This window comes from Dryobates pubescens, chromosome 11, assembly GCF_014839835.1.
Source record: "Dryobates pubescens isolate bDryPub1 chromosome 11, bDryPub1.pri, whole genome shotgun sequence".
In the NCBI taxonomy this organism is placed as follows: Eukaryota; Metazoa; Chordata; class Aves; order Piciformes; family Picidae; genus Dryobates; species Dryobates pubescens.
In genome coordinates, this window is record NC_071622.1 from 34712996 (window position 1) to 34740500 (window position 27505).

Here is a 27505-nt window from a genome sequence, read left to right on the forward strand (position 1 = left end):
AGTGCGGCACCCGGCACTTGGACTTGTTGAATGCCATCCTGTTGGACTCTGTCCTTCTGCAGAGCCCTTTCTACCCTCTAACTGACCAACATCTGCTCCTAACTTGGTGTCATCTGCAAATTTTCTGATGCCTGACTCAACCCCCTCATCCAGATCATCAATGAAGGTGTTAAAGAGCATGGGGCCCAGCACTGATCCCTGGGGGACGCCACTGGTGACTGGCCGCCAGCCGGATGTGGCACCATTCACCACCACTCTCTGGGCTCGGCCCTCCAGCCAGTTCCTAAACCAGCACAGAGTGCTGCTGTCCAAGCCACGAGCTGACAGCTTAGACAGCAGTTTGCTGTGGGGGACGGTGTCAAAGGCCTTGCTGAAGTCCAGGCAGACCACATCCACAGGCCTCCCCATGTCCACCAGACGGGTCACCTGATCATAGAAGGAGATCAGGTTGGAGAGGCAGGACCTGCCCTTCCTAAATCCATGCTGGCTGGACCTGAGCCCTTGGCCCTCCTTCAGGTGTGCAGTTATTGCCACCAGGATAATCTGCTCCATCATTTTCCCTGGCACTGAGGTCAGGCTGACTGGTCTGTAGTTTCAGGGTTCCTCCATCCGTCCCTTCTTGTGGATGGGGACCACATTGGCCAGTTTCCAGTCATCTGGGACCTCTCCAGTGAGCCAGGACTGGAGGAAAATGATGGAGAGCGGCTTGGGCAGCTCATCTGCCAGCTCTCTCAGCACCCTAGGATGGATCCCATCTGGTCCCATTATTGTAGACAACAGCCTGGTTTGTGCTATTTTTAGTGTTGGGGTTTAAATTTTTTTTTCTCTTTATTTTTCCTAACAATACCTTTCAGTTTGGAAAGACATAGAATATTTTACTGCCTGAAAGGTTAAAAAGCTTTGTGGGAAAAGTATGACAGGTTGGGTCATGGTCATGAACACCGAACATATGAGAGTGAGTTGAGCAGTCACGGGGGACTGGCAGAAAACTGTGTCTGCTAATGGGATGTTTCTCTGGGCTGTAGTACTGACAATGAGCTAGAAGAGCAAAAACTTAACCCCAGTAGGAATACTTAAGACCAGGGAAAACAAAAAAGTAATTAGAAAAACATACAGGAAGGCCACTACTTGCTTTTGATAATTTCATTTAGTTTTGCTTTTGGTACCATGTCAGTGACTAACTTGTTGATGTGCCTTAGCACTTCTTGACATACTCAAATAGATACAGAATACAGAATTAACCAGGTTGGAAAAGACCTTTGAGATCATCAAGTCCAACCTATCACCCAGCACCATCTAACCAACTAAACCATGGCACTAAGTGCCTCATCCAGTCTCTTTTTAAACACTCCCAGTGATGGTGACTCCACCACCTCCCTGGGCAGCGCATTCCAATGGCCAATCTCTCTTTCTGTGAAGAATTTCTTCCTCACATCCAGCCTAAACCTCCCCTGGTGCACCTTGAGACTGTGTCCTCTCCTTCAGTCACTGTTGCCTGCCTGGGAGAAGAGGCCAGCCCCCACCTGGCTACAACCTCCCTTCAGGTAGCTGTAGACAGCAATAAGGTCTCCCCTGAGCCTCCTCTTCTCCAGGCTAAGCAACCCCAGCTCCCTCAGCCTCTCCTCACAGGGCTGTGCTCCAGACCCCTCCCCAGCCTTGTTGCCCTTCTCTGGACACGTTCCAGCAACTCAACATCTTTCTTAAACTGAGGGGCTCAGAACTGGACACAGGACTCAAGGTCATGCTTGAACTTCTGGAAGAGATATTATAAACATAACCTGAATAGCACATGAAACAGGGAAGAGATCATGAGGCTCAGAGATCATGATGAACACTAGGAATATGTTAACTGATAGATGACAAAGTAAGTTGCTGAAGAAGCAGCCTTCACAGTCTATAGTTTGGCCTTTTGTTTGGCCATCAGCAGGTACCTAATAACAAAGCTTGAAAGCTCTTTGATCAGCAGTTCAGCTCACACACTGGCAATGAGGCAAGGCTCTTGCTCAGCTGATCCCTCATTCTGACAAATAAATTGAGTTAAAGGATGGACAGGGGGCAGGAGCTGGTGTGCCATCAGTAAGAGCAGTAAAAGATTAAAGCTCTACCGACCAGTGTTTATAGAAGCAGGAGCATGGGAAGGTTAACCAACAGCACATCTAGTATTACTTGTTCAGCAGGAGTAAAGAGAGCACTTTCAAAAAAAGCAGCACAGAAACTGGGCTTGCTCCAGGGATCAACCTGCTAGGGCTTGTAGACCTCAGCTGTCTGCAGTGAGTGGATAGATTCTATCCGTGTCTCATCAGATACTGGCACTGGCTGCGCTGCCAGTGAAGAGGGCTGTACTGTGTTCTGACATGTAGCTATGGGATAACACAGCAGCTTAGGCATGGAAACAGCACAATGACACAGTCATCTGAGTGCATGAAACTTGGTGAGGACACCACGTGCAATGTAAGAGAGAGTTCTCACTCTTCTGAAGTCTTGACATGATAATGATTCTTTCTGAGGACACCAGCAATTCCCTTGGCATGTTTTCATTCTGGATGAAACTGAGGTTGCCAAGGAAGTGTCTGTGCCATGGTGTTTGTATACCATGACTCAGAGTTAGCAGTTGTGATCCTTCTAGCCCACAGCACAGGAGCACAGGATATTAGGGGTTGAAAGAGACCTCTGGAGATCTTTGAGTCCAACCTACCTGTCAGAGCAGGACCATAGAGTCCAGCACAGCTCACACAGGAACACATCCAGACAGGGCTGGATAGTCTCCAGAGAAGGAGACTCCACAATCTCTCTGGGCAGCCTGTTCCAGTGCTCTGTGAGCCTCACAGTGAAGAAGTTCCTCCTCATGTTGAGGAGGATGCAATACTCGAGGTGAGGTCTCACTAGGGCAGAGCACAGGGGGAGGAGAACCTCCCTCAATCTGCTGGACACAGCAGGAAACTGATACAACAACTCAATGTGGCTAAGTCTTAACTGTATGGAACCTGATCTGCAGTCCATAGAGCCTGATCTTGTCTATTCACCAGTTCAGATACAGCCAAAGTCCCCCAAATCTGATGTCTACCCTTGAGAGATATACTTCAGGCTTCTGCCAACAATGCACAAAGCCAGGCTGGCATTTCTTGAGGAGTTCCAGGTGCTGCCAACCAGCGTGAAGTTCCAGAGAGGTTTAGTACCCTGAGCTACAGTACAATTCATTCCTGGGGGTGAGGGCTGGGGGAAAGTAGCTTCAGTTGTTTGCAAAGATCAGATTTATCATAGAAGGTTCTAGTTAAGTGATGCAATATCTTTATAGCATTTACTGGCATATTGCAAGCTTGGCCTGAAGGAGGGGCCAGCCAAACAGCTTAGCATTTAATTTGCACTGAGGGAGCCAGCCAAGAGAACATTACTCTTGTAATGCCCCAAACTGAATGGAAGCTAGAAGTGATTTTCAGTAGCATGTAGAAGGTAGATTTTGGCTTTTTCATAGACTCCTGGGAGGAGTTTTCTAAAGCAGCCTTTCTTGTGGATATCTTTCTGAAGACACACACAATCTTTATCCCCATAGCATCAACTTCGTAAGGAAGACTGAGTATCATTGTCTGTTGTTTTGGCAGATGCTGTAGAGCTATGCTAGGAATAATTAACAACATGGATCTGTCCTCTACCAGGGAGCCCTTGGAAAGCTCCGTGTAGAGGGGAACAATCACTTCCTACTCCAGTTCAATTCTCACCTCAAAGAAGGTAATTTCTGCATACTCTGTGAATCTTTTGGGAAGAAAGTGCTTTTTTTTTGAAACAAACTCTTGAGTTTAGACCAAAAATCCTACCTATGTGGTGGGCTGTGTCCATCTGTATGTTCAGTGTTGCATGGATCACAGTCCATATCCCAGAGCAGCAGCCATATGTTATTAGTTTAAACATCCCTAATCCGATTCTTAGGTAAAGCAGTGTGTTGGTAGCTAGAGTTTAGTTTTGGTTTCACTGTGTAGAACAACATCTTGAAATATAAGGAATGGTTTAAAAAAAAATATTATTCATCTCATTGATGATCTGGATGAGGGGATTGAGACAGTCATCAGCAAATTTGCAGATGACACCAAGTTGGGAGCAGGTGTTGATCTGTTAGAGGGCTGAAGGGCTCTGCAGAGGGACCTCAACCTACTAGACAGATGGGCAGAGTCCAACAGGATGGCATTCAACAAATCCAAGTGCCAGGTGCTGCACTTTGGCCACAACAACCCCATGAAGAGCTACAGGCTGGGGTCAGAGTGGCTGAAGAGCTGTCAAACAGAGAGGGACCTGGGGGTGCTGATTGACAGCCACCTAAACATGAGTCAGCAGTGTGCCCAGGTGGCCAAGAAGGCCAATGGCATCCTGGCCTGCATGAGGAATAGTGTGGCCAGCAGGAGCAGGGAAGTCATTGTGCCCCTGTACTCTGCCCTGGTTAGGCCACACCTTGAGTCCTGTGTCCAGTTCTGGGCCCCTCAGTTTAAGAAGGACATCGAGACACTTGAACGTGTCCAGAGAAGGGCAACGAGGCTGGGGAGAGGCCTTGAGCACAGCCCTGTGAGGAGAGGCTGAGGGAGCTGGGATTGCTTAGCCGGGAGAAGAGGAGGCTCAGGGGAGACCTTACTGCTGTCTACAGCTACCTGAAAGGTGGTTGTAGCCAGGAGGGGGTTGGTCTCTTCTCTCAAGCAACCAGCACCAGAACAAGAGGACACAGTCTCAAGCTGCACCAGGGGAGGTTTAGGCTGGAGGTGAGGAGAAAGTTCTTCACTGAGCGAGTCATTCATCATTGGAATGTGCTGCCCAGGGAGGTGGTGGAGTCACCAGCCCTGGAGGTGTTCAAGAGGAGATTGGACGTGGCACTTGATGCCATGGTCTGGTCATGAGGTCTGTAGTGACAGGTTGGACTTGATGATCTTTGAGGTCTCTTCCAACCCTGGTGATTCTGTGAAAAGGAATGGAATTTTCTGAGCACTCCTAGTGCTTCAGTCCATTGAATTACTCTGCAGCACAATTAGGAGCATCTGCCAAGAATTTTTTTTTACAGAAAAGCAATCTTCTATATCCAGCAGCAGCTCTAAGTTCCAAGCTTCTTCATATAAAGGCTGTGCTGAACCCTGCAGGAGAAACCTTTTTGAGACCTTTTTCTCTCAATGGATGCAGGGTTTAGTAAGGCCTTTCATTACTCACCATGAGACACCCTGCTGCCATTTCAAAATCTGTACCTGTGAAGCAATGGATTTGCCTTTCTCAGTTTTCGTGACACATGAGCAAATCTCATTAAAACAATCAACAACTGTGCCCAGGCCCATCAGGATGCTGTGGCTTAATGAGGAGATGGGTCAGCTATGAGCAAGGTCATTTCACTTATAGTGTTTTGGTTCCATTACTGCTTTTAAAGGTCTCTCGATGGCCACAAGACTTCATAGGGTTTCTTTTGCTATAACCAGGCTGGATGAGGCTCTGGCCAGGCTGATCTAGTGTGGGGTATCCCTGCCCATGGTAGGGAGGTTGGAACTAGATGATCCTTGTGGTCCCTTCCAACCCTGACTGATTCTATGATTTTAACAGTGCTGCCTCTTTATCTCATCAGCTCTGCTGTGTGTAAAAAGTCAGGACAGGCCTGTTGTCTTTGCAGTCTTGTACCTAGGGTACAGCCAGTGTCATTAGCAGGGAGGAAAAAAAATGTCAGTTCTCCTTTCCCCTCACTCTTAATGTCGGGATTGATTTTATCTACCTCTTAAGCTGATTCAAAAAGTAGTAGAAGTTGTTAACAGAAATGATCCTGCCAGGATGAGCATAAGCCATGCTCAGATTTTTCCCTCTGGCTTCTTCATATTCTTTGTGATAGCTTTTTCCTTGGAGAATTAAGCTTTTTCTGCACCTGTGTTAGATTTTCTCCAGTACTCTGGCTGCAGTACCACTTGCTAATGATTTCAGTGGAACTGACTCACATCAAACACTTGGCATTCCAGTCTGTGTGGCAGACAAATGCTTACCTTCAAGTACTTGCTTTTGGGAGGCCATCATAATGAAACTCTGATGGACAACCCCGGGTTTGGAGACAAACATTTGTTACTTAGCTCTTCCACGTAACAGCTGCTGTATTTTCCACCTTACTGTTTCCTCAGCTAGCACTGCCAACATTAGCTGTTTCCAGACTAATGGAAAATTTCTTCTGAGTGAAGCAAGTGAAGCCATCTATTTGAAAATGGAAAGCATTTGTAATCTTTACATACGAAGAAATAAGATCTTACCATAAATATAGAAGCAAAGCACCGTTTGTGCCCAGATCTCAAATGCATCTTTGAAATAACTGTGAGGTGGAAACATGTTTGGGAGTGTGAAAGAAGATGAGTGCTCTACCATCTCATGAAATGCAAAAAGGTGGTCTTTTCTTTTGTTTCTTGAGGTGGCCTTTTGAAAAGGAAATGTGGAAAAGGGAAAAGAAGGCATTTAAGGAAGAAGTGCAGCCGTGGCCTGAATTGTTGGCCTGGCCTTATCACACTGTAGATGATGGAAGATAGAAGGATTCACACCCAGATTCCAGTGCAGTCATCAGCAGAAACTTTAGAACTGAGCTCAGGGGCCACATGTCCACTTCCATGTGCAGCTGCCTCTGTCCTGATGTACTTTAAGCTGTCTGATCCTGCTCTCTCTATGAGAGTGGTCCGGTATTATGGGTGCAACCACAGTAATGGAGATGTCTGTAACCTACTTAAGAGAGGCCTTGTGTAATTTCTGTGATAGGGATTCATCATCCTGCATCTCTGGCTTTTTTTGTTCTGTACTCAGCAATTTCAGACTTCCCAAGAGAGCATGACTGCTGCCTTCATTATTTTTTTTTCTGCAGCTAGAGAGTTGCATGGTCTTCATCCAGGATACAAGATACTGATTTCTGGAATCATGTCTCTACCTTGCGTATGGAATAACGACAGTTAAAGCAGCTTTGTCCATCCAGAAATACCTCAATTAGAACACAGAACTACAAAAATGAAGCTGCAAGTAAATGGACACGTCAAAAATATTCCAACCTTCTGTCTGAAGCTTTAGACAGACTGGGTTTCACGGTTAAATATTAGCATGTGAGAATGACAGAATTGTCAGGGCTGGGAGGGACCTCAGCAGGGACGCCTCGCACACTAGATCAAGGTGCTCAGAGCCACATCCAGCCAGGCCTTAAAAACCTCCTGAGAAGAGTCTTCCACCACCTCCCTGGGCAACCTGTTCCAGTGTCTCACCACCTTCATGCTGAAGAGCTTCTTCCTAACATCCAATCTGAATCTACCCATTTCCAGTTTTGCTCCATTCCCCCAAGTTCTATCACTCCCTGGCACCCTAACAAGTCCCTCCCCAGCTTTCTTGTAGCCCCCTTCAGATACTGGAAGGCCACAAGAAGGTCTCTCCAGAGCCTTCTCTTCTCCAGACTGAACAACTCCAGCTCTCTCAGTCTGTCTCCATAGCAGAGGAGCTCCAGCCCTCTGATCATCCTCGTGGCCCTTCTCTGGACACATTCCAGCACCTCCAGATCTTTCTTGTAATAGGGGCTCCAGAACTGGACGCAGTACTCCAGGTGATCTCCCTGTGATCTTCCCATCTTAAAATCAGATTGGGAAATGGAATTGGATTATCAACTGAGTCAATTGATTGTCATTCTGTTAATGTATGTATATAGGTCACAAAGGGCCTCCCATTGTTCTGCAAACATGTAAAGAATAACTTTATTTGCCTGTTTCCATAGGCTATTTAATGGCTAGAAATGGTTGCTTTGTAGGAAGAGTGTGTGACAAGTGATCCATCACTTGATATCTGGTCCCCCAAGCAGACACTTTGAGTAGCTAAGGAACTCTGCAGTAGCTTCTAGAGATTTGTTTACTTAAGAACACACTGGTAGGCTTGTCAAGTGCTTGCCAGTGATCTCTCCAAAGTCCTTCTTATATTTAATTGCCTGCAAATTGATGTGATATACTCATTACTGGGAGTTTTATTGCAGGCCAAAGGTAAGTACAGCCTTCCGAAGTTAAACCACGACAATGTCAGCTTTTTCCTCGTGACTGAATCTGTCCAGAGGTCTATAGTGACTTTTTCTTTCAATGCATGGCTTGTCTAAAGTATAAAATTGGATATGGATTTTGAACTATCAGCATAGCACCGCTGAGTTTTAGGTCATTTATGCAACAATGAATCCATAAGCAAATATTTTTGAACCTGTTTGAACTACTTCACACTCTTTAATGTTAGACTAATATTATTACCACCTACTAAGCATGAGCCCTTCCTATGCTGGGAATATTTCTTATCAGATCTGAGTAATCTTCCTGTTGAAATAGCTCTCAGTTCACAGATGGAGTGGGAATCTCCCTAGCTAATGGCTAATACATAAGTGGTGCTAATTAGAGGTTTCCCTTTCATACTTGCCATTTGGGAAACTTGATTCTAAACTAGTAATCAGTGTGGACAGAGGTACTTTGAAGTATGCAAGAGTTAAGTAGAATAAAAGAACTTTGCTGTCTAAGCAAAAGAAACTCTTTCTAAAATGGTAGTAAGTGAAAGTTTGGTGCTGTAAGTAGAAAATCATAGCTAAAATCCCCCTGTAGCTACACTTTCATAGTATTTGCTAGGAATTGCATTGTCTGCTGGCATGTATGGGAATATACAGCAGTGAAGAATCCAACACTTATTTCTATAGTGGGTGGTGAATTCCCTTTGGAATTCCCAAACTTGAAGTGTCTTTAAACAGCCTCAAGTCATGAGGATGCTCCATGAACACTAGTTTAGTCTGATCCAAATGCCTCCACGAAGTTGCTCTGTTTTGTTACAGACAATTCCACCTGGAAACAGCTGGATAGGTGCTGAGCCCTGGTTACAACCACTGAATCCTGGTATGTAGCACTACTGGAAACTGTGCAGACTGATAAACTTATTGCTGTCACTCAGTCAGTCCAGACTTCCCCTCAACATTCAGCCTCCCTACCTTTCCCTGAAACATTCTACCTTCAGACATCCATGCCACAACCTATTATGCCTTTCCTTTTATGCTTCCAAGTAGTTAGTGAAATCATACAGGCTCTTGTTTGTCTCTGTGCAAATAAACTTTGCTATCAGTTGCCTAGCTGGTTGCAACACATTCAGCCAAGTCCCAGCCTGAAAGTGACGTGGGCAGTGCCAGGCAATCCCGGGGCTGCTGTTGCTATCTGTGTTTTGCTCTATACAGCCACATTCTTTGTGCTTCTGATGTATTCCCACCAGGAATTAAAGAAAATATAAAATCTTCTGGTGCAGATTGGAAGAAGAATGTCACTAGAGCACTGGTGGAAAACTGCAGAAGTGTTGTGTTCACTTAGGGCCTGGATTTGGGGAGGTTCTCCTCCCTCTCTGCCCTAGTGAGACCTCACCTGGAATACTGCATTCAGTTCTGGGCTCCCTAGGTCAAGAGGGACAGGGATCTGCTGGAGAGGGTTCAACGGAAGGCTACAAGGATGCTGAAGGGACTGGAGCACTGCCTGATGAGGAGAGGCTGAGAGACCTGGGGCTGTTTAGTCTGGAGAGGAGAAGACTGAGAGGGGATTTAATAAATGTCTGTAAATATCCGAGGGCTGGGGGTCATGAGGGAAGGGACAGGGACAGGCTCCGCTCACTTGCACCCTGTGATAGGACAAGGGGCAATGGATATAAACTACAGCACAGGAGGTTCCACCTCAACAGGAGGAGGAACTTCACTGTGAGGGTCACAGAGCACTGGAACAGGCTGCCCAGGGAGGCTGTGGAGTCTCCTTCTCTGGAGGCTTTCCAGCTCTGTCTGGGTGTGTTCCTGTGTGAGCTGTGCTAGATTCTGTGGTCCTGCTCTGGCAGAGGGGTTGGACTCAAAGATCTCTGAAGGTCCCTTCCAACCCTTAACATCCTGTGAGCCTGTGATTTCTGATGGGGATTTACAATAGCACTTTGGCCAACAGGAGCACACAATTGCTGGGTCAGCTTTATATATTATTTCTTCAGGAAAAAGAAATGGAAATCAATGGCCTTTCCCCCCCCCCCTGAAGCTGCTAGAATTTTACTTCAGCCTTCCCTGTGCCTGTGGTGGGATTTATTTTCATTTTAAAAATGAGTGATAATTTAAAAACCAGTCAGTGAAAAAATCTTCTCTGTCTGTTGACCTGCATCCACTTCATACCTCTGCCAGTAAGTGAGCAGAGCATCCTGACAGGCATCCTGAGATTAAGCTGATTATGTGCCCATGTTGTTTAGAAGGTTGTGGGAGACTGCCATTCCACGAATTCCACGTGCAAGTTTCACCATAAACGCAGGGTAGATTTTAGACTGCCTCTGCTGTCAGTGTAGATGGCATTTCTAGAGGGCACTTTGGCCATTCCTAAAATAGAGGAGTTGCTTTCTGGAAGAACCTGACTCCCTCTGCTGACTGCAGAGCCTCTTTCTGCCGTGCTGATTTTCCTGTTGACAAACCAGTGTTCTTGATTCTTTGTATTAGAAATGAATGAATGCAGGTTAGGACAAGTCGAAGGTGTGGGCAAATGGAAGCCTTCAGACTTTGAGAATACATTGCCTCAATGTTTCAACATGAACAGAAGTATTTATGTTGCATTTTCATGTCCCCCTAATATGAGCATTCAGGAGTGTTAACTGTTGCCTACTGACAACTCTAGGAAAGCTGAAATGCTGTCCTGGAAGGGAACCAAATTGGATCAATGTCTGTTATCCCTTTCCCACACTGTACATCCCAGTACTGATATTTTGGACGAAACTCTACCAGCAGACAGGTAAAGAATAATGTTCCTTTCCTTCATGAACTACACCTGATGTATACAAATTAAAGATTGACCTGAACTTGGAAAGATTTTTTTTTTCCCCATGCAAAGCTTCTATCTTAATTATAGTTGAAAATTCTGGAGCTAAGTACTTAATCTCTTTCTTAATATCAAATCATAGATTCATAGAATTGTCAGGGTTGGAAGAGACCTCAAGGATCATCCAGTTCCAACCCTCCTGCCATGGGCAGGGACACCTCACACTACAGCAGGTTGCTCAGAGCCACATCCAGCCTGGCCTTAAAAGCCTCCAGGGATGAGGCTTCCACCACCCACCCTGGGCAACCTGTGCCAGTGTCTCACTACCCTCATAGTGAACAACCTCTTCCTAACATCCAATCCGAATCTACCCACTTCTAGTTTGCCTCCATTCCCCCCAGTCCTATCATTACCTGACATAGGTTTCAACAGTCTCCTGTGACAACAGGTTCCACAGTTTAATTGCACAAGGAGTGTAAAAGCATTAATACAAATAGTTCTGTCCCTCCCCCCACATCTGAAAGCACAAGAACTTGTAATCCAGACCCACAGCATAACTACAGATGCATAAACTAGGAACGTTTCTTAATAAGTAGGAAAAGCAGACCAAAGAGCAGGATGAAAATGCTAAGGGAAGGCAGGTTTTGGGTAGTCACATATCTTAAGAGCAGTGTGCACCTTAAATAGATTTTGAGCAATTGGAGTCTTACCTCTTTTGTCTTCGACGTTCAGACACCAAAGCTTCAGACTGCATTTTGACATCACATTTATCACTGCCACTTTCTAAATGGCAAGAAGGTAGAGGACTGAAAGAAGCAGATGATAAATCCTTTTGAGGCTATATTTTATATCATATTATTATACTATTATTATTAATGATTGTGCTTTCTTCATGCCTGTATGCATCCAGTTAAAGCCTCACCTTTTGTGGGGTTAAGAAAACCAGATGGAAACCAGTGTTTTAGAAATGTCCAGAGCAGGGCTAAGAACTACTTGCTGAAGACTTTTCTTCTGATCCATCAGCTCTCACCACAGGGACCCACTTGTGTTTCTTGCCAGTTATAAACCAGTAAATGTTTAACTTGCCTAAATAAGAGACTTAGGGCTCTTTGATTTATAAGTGGGTGCAGCCCTTATTTTGGCATTTATTGTGGCCCTTTGTTCTGGGTATAGCCTAGCTAAATTAGCAGGTAGGGTTAAAGATTGTGGTGACTGACTGTAAGCCCTAGACAGATAAAAATGCTAGAGAGGTGCCAAAGGTTGCTCGTAACAAAAATGATAAACTTGCATGTCCTAAACTGGTTAAACTGAAATAGGTGAGTTGACAGTCCAGGAAAAATCACAGCAAATGCATTCTAAAAATGGGATTTCTGTGATCATAGAATCATGGAATGGTCCAGGCTGGAAGGGGCCTCCAAAGGTCATCCAGTCCAACCTCCCCACAGGCAGCAGGCACAACCCATTTCAGTGTTTCCCCAACCTCCTAGTAAAGAACTTGTTCCTCACATCCAATCTCAATCTGCTCTTCTCTAATTTGTAGCCATTGCCCCTTGTCCTGTCACTGCAGGCCTTTGCAAACAGTCTCTCCCCATCCTTCTTGTAGCCCCCTTCAGGTACTGGCAGGCTGCTATTAGGTCTCCCCAGAGCCTTCTCTTCTCCAGGCTGAACACCCCCAGCTCCCTCAGCCTGTCCTCTTAGCAGAGGTACTCCAACCCCCTGATCATTTTTGTGGCCCTCCTCTGGACCCTCTGCATCAGGTTCATATCCTTCCTATATTGAGGACTCCAGAGCTGGATGCAGTACTCCAGGTGAGGTCTCCCCAGAGCAGAGCAAAGTGGCAGAATCACCTCTCTGAACCTGCTGGCAACACATCTTTGGATGCAGCCCAGGATGTAATTTGCCTTCTGTGCTGCAAGCTCACACTGCGTGCTCATGTCCAGCTTCTCACCCACCAGCACCCCCAAATCCTTTTCCTCAGGGATGCTTTCTATCACCTTCTCTCCCAGTCTGTATTGATAGTGAGGATTGTTCCAGCCTGGGTGCAGAACCCTGCACTCGCTCTTGTTGAATCTCATGCGCTTCACCTAGGCTACCTCTCCAGCCTGTCCAGGTCCTCTGGATGCCATCCTGCCTCTCTGGTGTATCAACAGCACCACTCAGCTTGGTGCCATCTACACACTTGCTGATGGTGTGCTTGATCCCAATGTCTACATCATTGATAAAAATAGCAACCAGCACAGGTCCCAGTACAGACCCCTGAGGGACACCTCTCTGCTATCTGGACTTCAGGCCATTGAGCACCACCCTCTGGATGTGACCATTCAGTCAATTCCTTACCCACTGAACAGTCCACCCAGCACATCCATATCACTCCAGTTCGGTGAGCAGGAAGTTTTGGGGGACTGTGTCTTACAGAAGTCCAGATAGATGACATCCATGAGTGTGATCAGGAGTGCTAGATATTCTTAGAGACACAGTGGGAGTATAATATTGGATATGGAATCAATACACCTTTTGTTTCATGCAAAATTGCTTAGCAAGCGGTAACTTCATGGTACCTGTTCGATTTTTCCTTTGTTAAATTTCATGGTATCTTGATTTATTGACCTAGTGGAGTCTGAAGAATGGAGGGAAAAGTGGCTCCATACTTGACAGGATGCCATACTTGCTTTCTGAGCCATATCTGGGAGGAGGAGGCTCAGGGGAGACCTTATTGCTCTCTACAACTACCTGAAAGGAGTTGGGGGTTGGTCTCTTCTCCCAGGCGACCAGGGACAGAAGGAGAGGACACAGTCTCAAGCTGTGCCAGGGGAGGTTTAGGCTGGATGTGAGGAAGAAATTCTTCACAGAAAGGGATTGGCCATTGGACTGTGCTGCCCAGGGAGGTGGTGGAGGCACCATCACTGGAGGTGTTTAAAAAGAGACTGGATGAGGCACTTAGTGCATGGTTTAGTTGATTAGATGGTGCTGGGTGATAGGTTGGACTTGATGATCTCAAAGGTCTTTTCCAACCTGGTTAATTCTGTACTCTGCATCTTGACTGTGCAGGATTTAGCATGCATTTCCATAGCATGAGAGAGTACCTGCCTTAAATCACGAGCAAAATACGTTAAATACTAGTGAGCAAATAATTTTAAAGGGGATGAAAAGAAAACACAAAATCTTTAACTAACTGACTTTGAGAATCAGCTCCATTATTCCAGATTTGCATCTTTAGACTTCATAAGAACCCGAATGTTGCAATTTTAGAGATGTTTCTCGTAACAAGGATTCTTTGCATGTTTAATCTTCCCAGAAAATCTTCAGTGTGTCTGGGGGCAGCCTGGGTTAGATCTCGGTAAAAGAGCTTCTGGGAGCTGCATTTTCAGCCTCTCTCGCGCGCGCTCATGAGATCTGATGCGAGGAAGTCTCCCTCTGGCGGCGTCTCTCTGCTATTGCAGGAGGCGTCGGGGCGTGCCGGAGTGTGTCCAGAGGAGGGCCACGAGGGTGAGCAGAGGGCTGGAGATCCTCTCCTATGAGGACAGACTGAGAGAGTTGGGGTTGTTCGGTCTGGAGAGGAGAAGGCTCCGAGGAGACCTTATTGTGGCCTTCCAGTATCTGAAGGGGGCTACAAAAAAGCTGGGGAGGGACTCTATATGGAGTGATAGGACTGGGGGGGAATGGAGCAAAACTAGAAGTGGGTAGATTCAGATTGGATGTAAGGAAGAAGTTCTTCCCCATGATGGTGGTGAGACAGTGGCACAGGCTGCCCATGGAGGTGGTGGAAGCATCATCCCTGGAGGTTTTTAAGACCAGGCTGGATGTAGCTGTGAGCAACATGATCTAGTGTGAAGTGCCTTTTTCTCCTTTCTCTTTCCCCTTTCTCTTTCTCCATTCTCTTTCCCCTTTCTCTTTCTCCTTCCTTTTCCCCCTTTCTCTTTCTCCATTCTCTTTCCCCTTTCTCTTTCTCCTTTCTCTTCTTTCTCCTTTCTCTTTCTCCTTTCTCTTTCTCCTTTCTCTCTTTCTCCTTTCTCTCTTTCCCCTTTCTTTTCCCCCTTTCTCTTTCTCCTTTCTCTTTCTCCTTTCTTTCTCCTTTCTCCTTTCTCCTTTCTCCTTTCTCCTTTCTCCTTTCTCCTTTCTCTTTCTCCTTTCTCTTTCTTTCTCCTTTCTCTTTCTTTTCCTTTTCTTCACCTTTCTTCTTTTATTCCTTTCTTTTTCTTCTCTTCTTTTTTTCCTTTGTGTCATTATTTCATATTTTTTAGCAATCTCTAAAAACACACATATGAAATTATTTCTTATTTCTCAGCCATGTCAACCTTTTAAAAATGAGATCATAAGTGTAATTATGGTATTCCACCATTTGAATGCATCCTCGCTGTCTCTATTTAACAAAGCCTTACCGTGGGCCTTGTTCAGGCATTACTCAAAAAGGTTTAATTCTGGTCTATTGTGAGTGTTTAAGTCAAATTCAAGTAAACCAATACCTGAAAAAATAACATTAAAAGTGGGATGGGAAAGTAATGAAAACACACACACACAAATATCCAGAAAAGATTGGACAAAACAGGGAGGTAGCAGCCAGACTGTGACTGCTGAGAGAAATCTCCTTTTCTTCATAACACAACATTTTTCTTGTTTATTCATGAAAGTGTTGTCTGAGTCTCTGTGATGCAAAAGACAGGAACATGCAGTTAGTGTTCTACAGATTTTATTCTGGAGATTCAGCAATTTGACCACCCTCATGCTGGCTTTATGTATGTTGGGACTTTCATCTTCCTACAGCAGTGTCTAATGCTTGAAACTTTATAGTAGCAGTATCACAGTATCAGTCAGGGTTGGAAGGGATCACAAGGATCATCTAGTTCCAAGCCCCCTGCCATGGGCAGGGTCACCCCACACTAGATCAGGCTGGCCAGGAGACATTTGGTGCTTAGCTCTGTGGCTCATGCTATGTAGCTGCTCTCATATGTGTAACATGTAAAAGCAAATTTTATTCTTACAGGGAATAAAGTGACTTTAAATTGCCTCATTCCATTACCTCTAATTAAAAAAAATATATACAATTGCCTGCCCATCTCTGCCTTTCACATAGCATCACCTTGGGGTGCAGCCCGATTCTGCTTTTCAAGGGTGCATCTCTGGGCATAGCACCAAATGTATTTCATTCCTCTGTAAATTCTAGTGTGAGGGTCTCATACAGAAGAATTTAAGGTGTGTCTAGGTTAGTGGTTTAGTTAAGCAGAGGAAACATACTTCTGAAACCAGTCTGCTGGTCCCTGCAAGATGTGCTTTGGTTCACATCATGGAGTTGTCTTGGGGGGCTTTATTGGATCTCTTTCAGATGAAACTGAAGCGGACCATGTGCTCCAAGAGCACGTTCAGTGCCCACCAACTTCATCCCAGCCCCTAATGGGACTTGATTAGTTCTTGTTTGAGGTTAGCCTCCATGAAATATGCATGGTGAGGATGTCAGGTGAGCAGTAATTGTTTCTTTCTACAGCTCTGCTCCTAGAGAACCTGAGGCCTTCCTGATGCATACATCTTTTCTGTCTTGTCAGTAGAACTGTTTTTAGCAGAGGTGATATCTCTCTCTTTGGCCTTGGAAGTTGTTGTGGAAGTGTCTCTTAGAATTATGTTTATGTGAGACTACACATCCCCTTTCTTTATATTAGGAGGGAAAGAAGAAGACAAGTAGTTCTTTGCCAGAGCCTGGTCTGAGGTTTTAGTGAATGTATGTCAGACTGCTCAGTGCAGGGGTTCTGCTTTGCCTAAACTGGAGAATCAACTGGAATCAGCTCTATTTGCATTCAAATAGCCCCAGAATCAGAGTATTCCCCAGGTACTCTCTGGAGCTTAACTTCAAGTTTGCCCCTTCTGCAAAAGTAGGGGAGTGAATTAAAACACAGAGAGGTTTGCCAGCTAACAACAGGGAAGTGCCATTGTGGTAGTTTGGCCCTGGTCTAGGGGCCAGATGCCCACCAAAGCCACTCAATCACTCCCCTTCTTAAATGGACAGGGGAAAGGGGAAAATGACAACAGTAATAAGATAGAAGCAAATTATTCACAATAATAAGCAAAGGCAATAGACAGCATGGAACCAAAAGCAGAGAGCGAGGTGTTAGTCTCTGCTTCCCATCAGCAGGATGATGGTGGGTCTCAGGAAGCAGGGCTTTCTAAGCTTGGTGCTGCCTTAGGAGGACGTATCCCCCCACCTTCCTTCTTTCACTTCAATTCTTCTATCTGAGCTGATGTTGTATGGCATGGAATACCCCTTTGGCCAGTCTGGGTCAGCTGGCCCAGCTGTGTCCCCTCCCAAGCTCTTGCCCACCCCTCAGCATAGTCTTGGGGCAGGAAAATGTTGAAAGGACACAGCCTGGATACTTATTCAACAGCAGCCAAAACGCTGCTGTGTTATCAACTACTGCTGCAAAACACAGCACTGGAAAGATGCTGTGAGGAGAATTAACTCCAGCTCAGCCCAACCCAATACAGCCATATAAATAATGGTTTATGGACTCTGCTGGGACACATTTTTAAGTTCCAATTACAATCAATCCTTCACAAAAACCTCCTCCCCAAAATAAGTGATAGAATCTGACCTTCAGCTGTCATATTTCTTCCTCTGGTGTTCTGTGTGAAAGCTTGACTCTAGTGAGACTGCAAGAAAAGTTCATTTCAATGATGATGAACTAATGCAGTCCTAACTGAATGCTCCCAGACTGACTGGGACTTAGTGGCAGGGCAGCATAGCAAAGTTCTGGATTTCAGTGAGATAAACAAAACAACTGCCTTTTACATCACACTGTTCACAGGCTGAACTTGATTCAATTAGAGCAGGAGCAGTTTGCAGACTGAGGCAGGTCTACTGCAGAAACAGTTTGACGACAATGGTGTAGCAAACACTGGAAAGTTAAATTACAGCCTCAGGAACCTAAAAAAAGTTAAATTTGGAAAGCTGCAGACATAAGAAGGTTGAAGGGTTGATGCTTCTTCAAGGTGGTGTGTTGGGTTTTTTGTTGTTTTGGTGTTTGTTTTGTCTTTCTTGTTGGTTTTGTATAACATTTCCCCCTTTTTCTCCCCCCACTTTTTTTCTTTCTCCCCATTTTCATCTTCCCCCCTGCCTTTTTCTTTCCCCCCCTTTTCCTTTTCCCCCTCTTTTCCCACCCCTTTTCTTCCCTCTTTCTTTCTCCCCCTTCCCCCCCCCCCTTTTTCTTTCCCCCCTTTTCCTTTTCCCCCCTTTTCTTTTCTCCCCTTTTCCTTTTTCCCTCTCTTTCTTTCTCCCCCTTTTCCTTTTCCCCTCTCTTTCTTTTTCCTGGTCTGGGACAGTTCAGAGTTCTCAATAGCCTGCAATGAACTCTGGAACAGAAAATGCAAAACCCCCAAACAGGACTAGCCTGAGATCAAATATCCTCAATAAGATGGGAATTCTTTGGTGCCTCTAGGGACAGGTCAGAACAGTTTTGCAGTGATCTTGGTTTTCTGATTTTTACTGTAATTTGGCATTTGGACTTCCATAGCATGGTTGAAGCTAGCATTCATTGGCATATCTGTGGTTGATGTGTCCTTATCACCTAAGAAAAGGAAGCCACCTTCTGGCAATTATTCTATGGAACAACAACCCCATGCGGTGCTACAGGCTGGGGTCAGAGTGGCTGGAGAGCAGCCAGGCAGAGAGGGACCTGGGGGTACTGGTTGACAGCAGCTGAACATAAGACAGCAGTGTGCCCAAGTGGCCAAGAAGGCCAATGGCATCCTGGCCTGGATCAGCAATAGTGTGGCCAGCAGGAGCAGGGAAGTCATTCTGCCCTGTGCTCAGCCCTGGTTAGGCCACACCCTGAGTCCTGTGTCCAGTTCTGGGCCCCTCCATTTAAGAAAGATGTTGAGTTGCTGGAACGTGTCCAGAGAAGGGCAACAAGGCTGGGGAGGGGTCTGGAGTGCAGCCCTGTGAGGAGAGGCTGAGGGAGCTGGAGATGTTTAGCCTGGAGAAGAGGAGGCTCAGGGGAGACCTTATTGGTGTCTACAACTACCTGAAGGGAGGTTGTAGCCAGGTGGGGGTTGGTCTCTTCTCCCAGGCAACCAGGGATAGAAGGAGAGGACACAGTCTCAAGCTGTGCCAGGGGAGGTTTAGGCTAGATGTGAGGAGAAATTCTTCCCAGATAAAGTGATTGGCCATTGGAATGTGCTGCCCTGGGAGGTGGTGGAGTCACCATCACTGGAAGTGTTTAAAAAGAGACTGGATGAGGCACTTAGTGCCATGGTTTAGTTGATTAGATGGTGTTGGGTAACAGGTTGGACTCGATGATCTCAAAGGCCTTTTCCAACCTGGTTAATTCTGTATTCGGTGGAATTTAGACAATATGAGCTAAAAATGAATTCCAGTTGCAAGTTCAGTCCAAGAAAATGGCTTGAGCTGAGCTCACAAAACCCTTGATGTGCTTTTCTGTTATGAAACATGCCAGTCCATTTTGTTCCTCCCTGGAAATAAGCTTGAAAGAGATCTCAGTGTAGCAAATGTGTTGTGAAAACTCCTCTTGGCAGCTGGACGAAGCATTCAACAATTTGGGATACAACTGAACTGTCCTAATTAGACAGCATTTTGAAAGTTGTATTATGGACCAAGAAAAGAGCTGCATCAAAATTTTTGCTTCATTAACTGGGATGCATTAAGACCACTGTGAATGAAGTGCTAATAACAAATATTAATGAAATGTGCTGACCTCTGGATACGTGTTCCCAGGCACAAAAATAAGGGCTGTGTAATTGAGATCCATTAAGTATTGTGGCTATACTGGCTGAGCTAGCAGCCTCAGGTGCTGGCTGGCATTCAGTATTACCATTCCACCCCCCCCTTAGCAGTAATCCAGTCTTTACTAATGCAAAGATGCTTAAGATGCAGATGAAAGCTCTCCTATGCTTTCTTTCTATATATATATATATTAAGCATATTCAGTCTGGCCTTGCTTCCCTCCTCTTCTAAGAAATGTATTATTTGAGCCTGAGCTGTGCTGCTTGGTGGTTGTGCTACAATACAAAGATCATAGATCTCATTCCATGTAACGACATCTCTTTCTCTCTGTAGCAAGAACTCATTAATTTTAATACACACCAGTGAAGCAGCTGAGTGGGCTTTGAGGTCTCCTTCCTAGCAGCATGTTGTGTTGCTTCTGCACTGCTGAGTTCATTATTCTTTTATTAAGAAAGCAAGGAGGAATGCAGCATGTACAGTCCTAGTGCTATCTCGCTCAGACATGGCAGGGCATCAGCGCTCTACGGAAAGGTAGAGAGCCTGCTTGAAAAATGAAATGAAACATTCTTTATGTTGTCTAATCTAGGAGTGAGGGATGTGTAGCACATATTTCTACATCATTTGCTGCTTCTCTATTTCCTTCTTAATCTAAAGTTGCACAGGTCAAGGCTAGGAAAAATGGCTTTGTAATAAATGAATGCCAAGGATGTTATATGTGGCCATAAAGAGCTTACCTGCATTTCCTCTGCAAAAAAAAAAATATGCATGTGAGGTATTTCCTCAAGTCTCCACTCTTTTACTGTGCTGATTTATTTTTCCAGAGGTATGCATTTTCTTTCTGTGTTCCTTCTTTAGAATTGAGATTTCTTTCAAGCCTCAGTTGCAATTCTGCCAGTTCCTAAATGGGTCTGAAAACCTTAGCCCAGCTCTATTAGGATGCACAAGGAAGGCATTAATCTACTATTCAAGTCAGTGAAGCTTTTTTTTAGGGGAGGTATGCAGGTGTGCTCAAGACTTTCATGTATTCATTCAGGTCCAATTCAGATCTGAATATAGAATGGAGGTTCAATTCAGCTGTCACATCCTCCTGCCTCCTTGCCTCACCTCTGTTCTGTCATTACAAAATTAAATAGCAAATAGAGACTCTTCAGCACTCTGTCATTTAAGCTAGCACTCAAGCAAGAATACATGGTCATTTCTATATAGGCAATATCAGCCATGTTTTTAATTTGTTCATTAAAGAAGTCTCTCTTTAATTTCAGCTTTGATTCTGCAGAATTTCTCAGGACTTAACTGTGAGGATTAAATCCAAGCAGCCATGCTTTAGGTTTCTAAGACTCGTTAATTCTAAGCTAGAGGCCCATAAGTCTCCTTTGTATGTAGTAATTACTCTGAAAACTGCATCCCAAGCTCCAACAGAGCCTTATCCAACCTTCCTATCTCCCGGGCAATAGTTCAGGGGAAAGCATGAAGGAAAGCATGTTGGCACATCTCCAAACAACCCCATGCTGTTGTCTGCCTGTGGTGATCGATTAGTATCCTGTCAAGAGCTGCAAGCATTGACTGATGTGCTGTGTGATAGAGAGTAGCTGCCGTGTCTGCTTCTTTGTGGCCCATGTACAACAGAAATCTTCTGTGCAGCACCTTTCTGTTCTGCACTGAACAGCAAAGAGGCAGGCAATCTTCCTTCATTGTCCTTGCTACCTACATAACAGGTTTGGCGAATCCTTTGTCAGGAAGACGAAGCAGCTGAGCACATTTTGCTAAGCAGCTTTTCTCTGGCACAGGCAGGGACTAGAGGACTCCTGTGAAGAACAGGGAGCAGACAGAAAGCCAAGAATTGGAAATGCTAAAAGGAAAAAAAGACTTGAGAAGCCAGTGGCATGCTGCAATACAGAGATGAAGCAAAGTTTATTGTATGTATTTTTCTCTTCTGTGTCTGCATTACTGTCAGTGTTGTCATAGTTCCCTGAGATCAGCCATCAAAAACCCAGCTTTTATCTAGCTCAATGTTTCCATAGCTTTACACAGTACTTTGGTTGCTGGCTGAATGGGAAGGAAGTGAAATTTTTGATCTCTTGGAATTGGTGTGGCCTTGGATCAGTGTAAGATGACTGAAAAGATTCTCTCGTCATTTCCCTGTCAGGCAGAAGATAATGTTTGCCTCAGAGTGCAGTGCATTTCTAGTTAAGCATGCTTAATAAATAGAGTATAATTTAATACCATATCATAGTGCAGTTGTATTGAGTCTACCCTCAGCAAGTTCACCAATAACATCATGCTGGGTGGTGCAGCTGACAGAGCCTGGGCTGTATCAAGAGAAGCATAGCCAGCAGGTCCGGGGAGGTGATTCTCTCCCTCTGCACCACTCTGGTGAGACCCCACCTGGAGTGCTGTGTCCAGTTCTGGAGCCCCAATTACAGGAAGGATCTGGATGTGCTGGAACATGTCCAGAGAAGGACCACGAGGATGATCAAAGGGCTGGAGCTCCTCTCCTGTGAGGACAGACTGAGGGCTATTCCATCTGGAGAAGAGAAGACTCTGAGCAGACCTAATTGTGGCCTTCCAGTATCTGAAGGGGGCTATAAGAAAGCTGGTGAGGGACTTTTTAGGGTGTCAGGTAGTGATAGGACTGGGGGGGTGGGGTGGGGATGGAGCAAAACTAGAAATGGGTAGATTCAGATTGCATGTTAGGAAGAAATTCTTCCCCATGAGGGTGGTGAGACAGTGGCACAGGTTCCCCAGGGAGGTGCTGGAAGCCTCATCCCTGGAGATTTTTAAGGCAAGGCTGGATGTGGCTAGAATTGGCACATCTGTAAGCATGTTTGCATTTAAATTGATCACTGGAGAAGTTAGTTACACCCATTTAACATAGGAGGAAAGGTATTTTCCATGATCAGAAGTCTTTCCTTCCCTTCTTAGAGGACACTGTCAGGACCCTGGTGGCTGGCATGCTAAAAGTAATTGGCTTGCTATCAAGAAATCTCTGTTGGATGACTGAGGACTGTTGTAAACAGAATACTATATCTGAATGTGAATAGACACATAAATCAGTGTCTTCTCTCTATCTTGAGTGCTCAGGTAAGAAAATGGAGCTGGATGCCTGGCCAAGAGTAAATATTCTGAGTAAATATTCTGTGAGTGTGGTAGCTAGAGAGGGGGCTTGCAGCTTGGACAAGCACAAATCCTTCTTGTGAAGCATCTTCACAAAAGGTATTGAAACTTCCTACCAAGAGAGGAACTCAGGCCTGAAGATATTTGAGATGTAGGAAATGTCAGTTTAGATGAAGAACCAGATGATGGCAGCATCGAATGCAACAGCAGACTGAGAAAATTTCTGGGTTGAGGAGCAAGAGACCTGCCCTTGAAAACTGAGTCAAAGTCCAACCTTTCCATCTCACCCTCCACTTCAGTAGTGGCTTTTGAGATACAGATGTTTGTTTCTGGGAAGAAGAAAAGAAATAATTATTTTGTTCCATGTGTTGATCCCTCTTAAGCCATGAACTAAGTCACCTCAGCAATTTTTCCACATGGTATCAGGGATAAACAATTCCTCTGGATCCTTTCAGACCCAGAACTCTTGTATTTTGGCCTCAGCTATAGAAATACTTCTAGCAAGTCCTACCCTCTACAAATACTACTGTCCCAATTCTTGTCATCAAGGTGTAATCTGCAACTACTGCAGCCTCCCACACGGAATTTAGGATATCACAGTGGATATGATGGGAAATACAAGCCATATGCATGTCAGCAGGTCAAGGGAGGTGATTCTGCCCCTCCACTCTGCTCTGGTGAGACCACGTGTGGAGTACTGCATCCAGTTCTGGAGCCCCTACCACAGGAAGGATCTGGGAGGTGTCCAGAGAAGGGCCACAAGGATGATCAGAGGGCTGGAGCACCTCTCCTATGAGGACAGACTGAGGGAGTTGGGGCTGTTCAGTCTGGAGAGGAGAAGGCTCTGAGGAGACCTAATTGTGGCCTTCCAGTATCTGAAGGGGCCTACAAGAGAGCTGGGGGGAGGGACTTTTTGGTGTGTCAGGTAATGATAGGGCTAAGGGGAATAGAAAAGAAAAAACTAGAAATGGGTAGATTCAGATTGGATGTTAGGAAGAAATTCTTCCCCATGAGGGTGGTGAGACAATGGAACAGGTTGCCCAGGGAGGTGGTGGAAGCCTCATTCCTGGTGGTTTTGAAGGCCAGGCTGGATGTGGGTCTGAGCAACCTGATGTAGTGTGAGGTGTCCCTGCCCGTGGCAGGGGGATTGAAACTAGATGATCCTTGAGGTCCCTTCCAACCCTAACAAGTCTATGATTCTATGATTCTTGGAGAACTGTTAACTGGTATTGGCAAAGTACAAAGATGATCATGGTACAGGGGCTGTTTTTTCTAGATCTACTGGCTTGTATTGGTCACAAAAGCAGGGAGCTGGCCTTTAACACAGCCCTTCTGAATTGCTTTTTCAGAGGTAGCCACACAGTCCTGGGAGACACAAGCATGTGGGGGCAAATCATATTCAGGACACACGCTATTATGAGCTAGGAAGGGAAGTCAGTGAAGCAAGCCAAGGTCACAGCATGTTCACAGCTGCTGTGGATATGCCTTATGTTTGTGCTGGTAATTTGGAAGTGGGATTGCACCACTGTGTGATGGTAGTTCTCAACTTTGGGAGCAGTCCCACAAGCCAAGTTGCTTCAGTGTTTTTATTTTAATATGCTTGTTGACAGAGTTCCTCTCACAAGCTTACAGAAATGTTTCCTGGGTAAGCAGAAGATAAATGGCTGCAATGCACTTGAACTTTGAATGCTTTTCTGCCAACAGAGACTACTGAATTAATTCAGTACATCTGCCAACTCAATCTCCTTGGGGTGACATTTGAAATTTCAAGGATGTAGGTACTTTACTGAATGCTTACAGAAAGAAGAGGTGATGCAAAGAGGAACTTGGACTGTACCAGCTTTTGAGTTTCTGGGTGGGATGGAAGTGCAGTAGTGTAAGTCCTACTGTTTTCTGAGATGGCAGACTCACTGATGCTGTGACAGTCTCTGACTCTCAGAATCTCAGTTACTCTACAGTTTGATCTAGTTCATAAACTCTTTTTTCTCTGCACTTCCTGCCACCTGAAAAGGAGGTGCTCTCCTATAAACAGCAGGAATTGTCAATCCCTGCTTCACTGGGCTACTTTGAGGAAACTAAGGGCAGTAACATCTACCCTTACATTTGTGTAAGCACCATCACAGGGGCTGCAATCATTGTGAGTTTCTACCCCAGCACTTGTGAAGGACAAGATTCTGTCTTATTCCAGTTCTGAGTTGTGATAGTAAATAAGAACACTGGAGCTAGAAAAAGGGATATATTCTTCTGAAACCTACCCAGGTCAGCTCAATGTTATGGCAACAGAGCAGTTCTCAGAGAAAAAGCTGACTGTCCTTCCCATTCCTGAGACATCTTACAAATAATAGATGTCAGATGGCTTCCTCTGACCTGTGAAGGTAAGTTCAAAGCATTCAGTAGTGCCAGTGAGGGATTGTGTCTGAAATTCCGTGGACAGAGAAGCAAAGCAATAAAGAAGGAAAGGGAAAATACCTTAAGGGGAGGGTGGGTTTGGGGAAGTAAGAGACCTGCTGCTACTTACCGTCCAACGCAAACTAAAACCTTTGCCAGTAGGGACGAATTGCTTAATAGCCATGTGGCACTTTGAAGATCTGAAGTATGGTAAGTGCTTTTACTATTTTTATTGCAGCAGCTAAGAGTGCTCTTCTAAATAAATGCACTGGAGTTCTATCCTTAAAGCATTGTATTTAGAAAGGCATCTGTGAAATTTGTAAAGAAAAAGGATATGGTACATTCATCAACACAGGAAAAAAAGCACTCACAGTCAGGCCCTTCGCTTTGTGTAGGCTTGGAGGAAAGGAGTTTCTGAGTCAGCAGGTGGTGCCATTAAGCATATTTAAAGGTAGTTAATAATAGCCTTTCACCAGCCTTTTAGCACAGATGGTTCTTACTTAAAAACTATAAAAAGGAAATTGCCCCCCGGGGGTTGAGCGCGCTGCATTCATGCTGGTCTGCACCTCTGACTGGAGGTGCAACAATCAGGAGGGCCATGAACATGGGCATAAAACTCTCAAAAATCCCTTTAAAGAAAAGCTCCGTTTCCAGTCTCGTTTGAAACGAAGTGGATTATTTTCTAACGAGTTCTTTCAGGAGCTCTTTAAAGATGCAGTGTAAATTAGATTATGCTGTACGTCTACTTAATGTGTTTGTTGAGCAGCGGTTAGAATTTCCTTCTCGGAACACGTAAACACCATACATATCTACAGGAGGTAACTCAGCCTCTGGGTTGAAACAAGGTGTCAGTCTTGAAGTGGGAGAATCACAGAATCACAGAACTTTAGGGGACCTTGAAAGCTCATCCAGTCCAATCCCCCTGCCAGGGCAGGATCACCTATACCAGGTCACATAGAAACACATCCAGGCAGGTTTTGACTATCTCCAGAACGGTAACCAAAGAAGGTAACATTTCCAAGTAGTAGACCTCACTAAAGTCATTTTATGTTGTTCCATTTGAAAAATGAACCATGGTTTCCATTGATGAGCACTGCATTCTGTTATGTGTTCTTTCTCCTACTATTCATTTTTCCTAAGATGGACAGAGAGAAATGTTTACTGCATTTTAAACAACTCTTTTCTCTTGATTATTCTAACATAAATAGTGATATACATGGCAGTACCAGAAACAGTCCAAAGCCTCCCACAGGACCTCCTAATATCAAATATGAAAAGTAATATAACTTTTCATGGCCACATTTGCTTTTGGAACATTGAGATTAACATGATATATACACAGGTAGTGTACACAGGCACAGTAAATCTGCAAAACTAATATGTTATCCCCTTACTCTTGTGCTCTGTTTTCAGTGCCTGTATTTGCAGATCATTTCGACAGAGCTGCATTTCTCAAAATGCATCTGGAGTATTGTGTTCAGTTCTGGGCCACTCAGTTCAGGTAGGACCTCTGGGAACTGCATGAGAGAGTCCAGTGCAGAGGCACAAAAATTATTAGGGGTGTGGAACATCTTCCTTATGAGAAGAGCCTGAGCAAGCTGAGAGCTCTTTAGCTTGGAGCAGAGGAGACTAAGGAGTGACCTCATTCATGTTTATCAAGATGTGCAGGGTGAGTGCCAAGAAGATGGAGCCAGGCTCTGCTGGGTGATGCCCAATGCCAGCACAAGGGGCAATGGTGGAAGTTGAGGCATAGGAAGTTCCATGGAAACATGAGGAAGAATTTTTTCCCTGTGAGGGTGATGAAACACTGGAAGAGGCTGCCCAGGGGGGTTGTGGAGTCTCCTTCTCTGGAGATATTCAAAACCTGCCTGGATTCATTCCTGTGTGATCTGCTCTAGGTGCCCCTGCTCTGGCAGAGGGGTTGGACTGGATGATCTTTTGAGGTCCCTTCCAGCTCCTAACATTCTGTGGTTCGGTGATTTTAATACAGTATTGCTTCCCATATAGGGTGAAACTGTGCAGATTGCATCAGATTTGTAACTAAGATTTATCTGCCTGCACTCCTCTCTTGGTTTCAGTTTCCTGTGACTGTACTCACAACTAGTTGCAAGTTGCATCATAGCATTACTGTGTGTTATGATGTATTTCCAAGTTTTATCCCAAAGGCATTTGCTTTTCAGTTCTAAGTGAAATTCTTCACGTACAGGAGGTGATTTGCAAGGTGCTTTTTGATATTTGCTGATAAAAGGTGCTATTTAAATTATCTTTACTGCCATATGGTCTCTTCATGTTCCCATTTTAAATCCACTGGGAGCAATCTCTCGGCACACATCAACAGAAGCACATCTGGTCCTCACAGAGCCTATGATGGAGTATTCTTTTGGTTTGATTTGTCCCTCTATGAAAGTTCAAATATATTAGGCATAAGACAAAGAAACAAAGCTTCTCAAAAATGAAAAGCACTCTACAACACGTTTGAGATGTG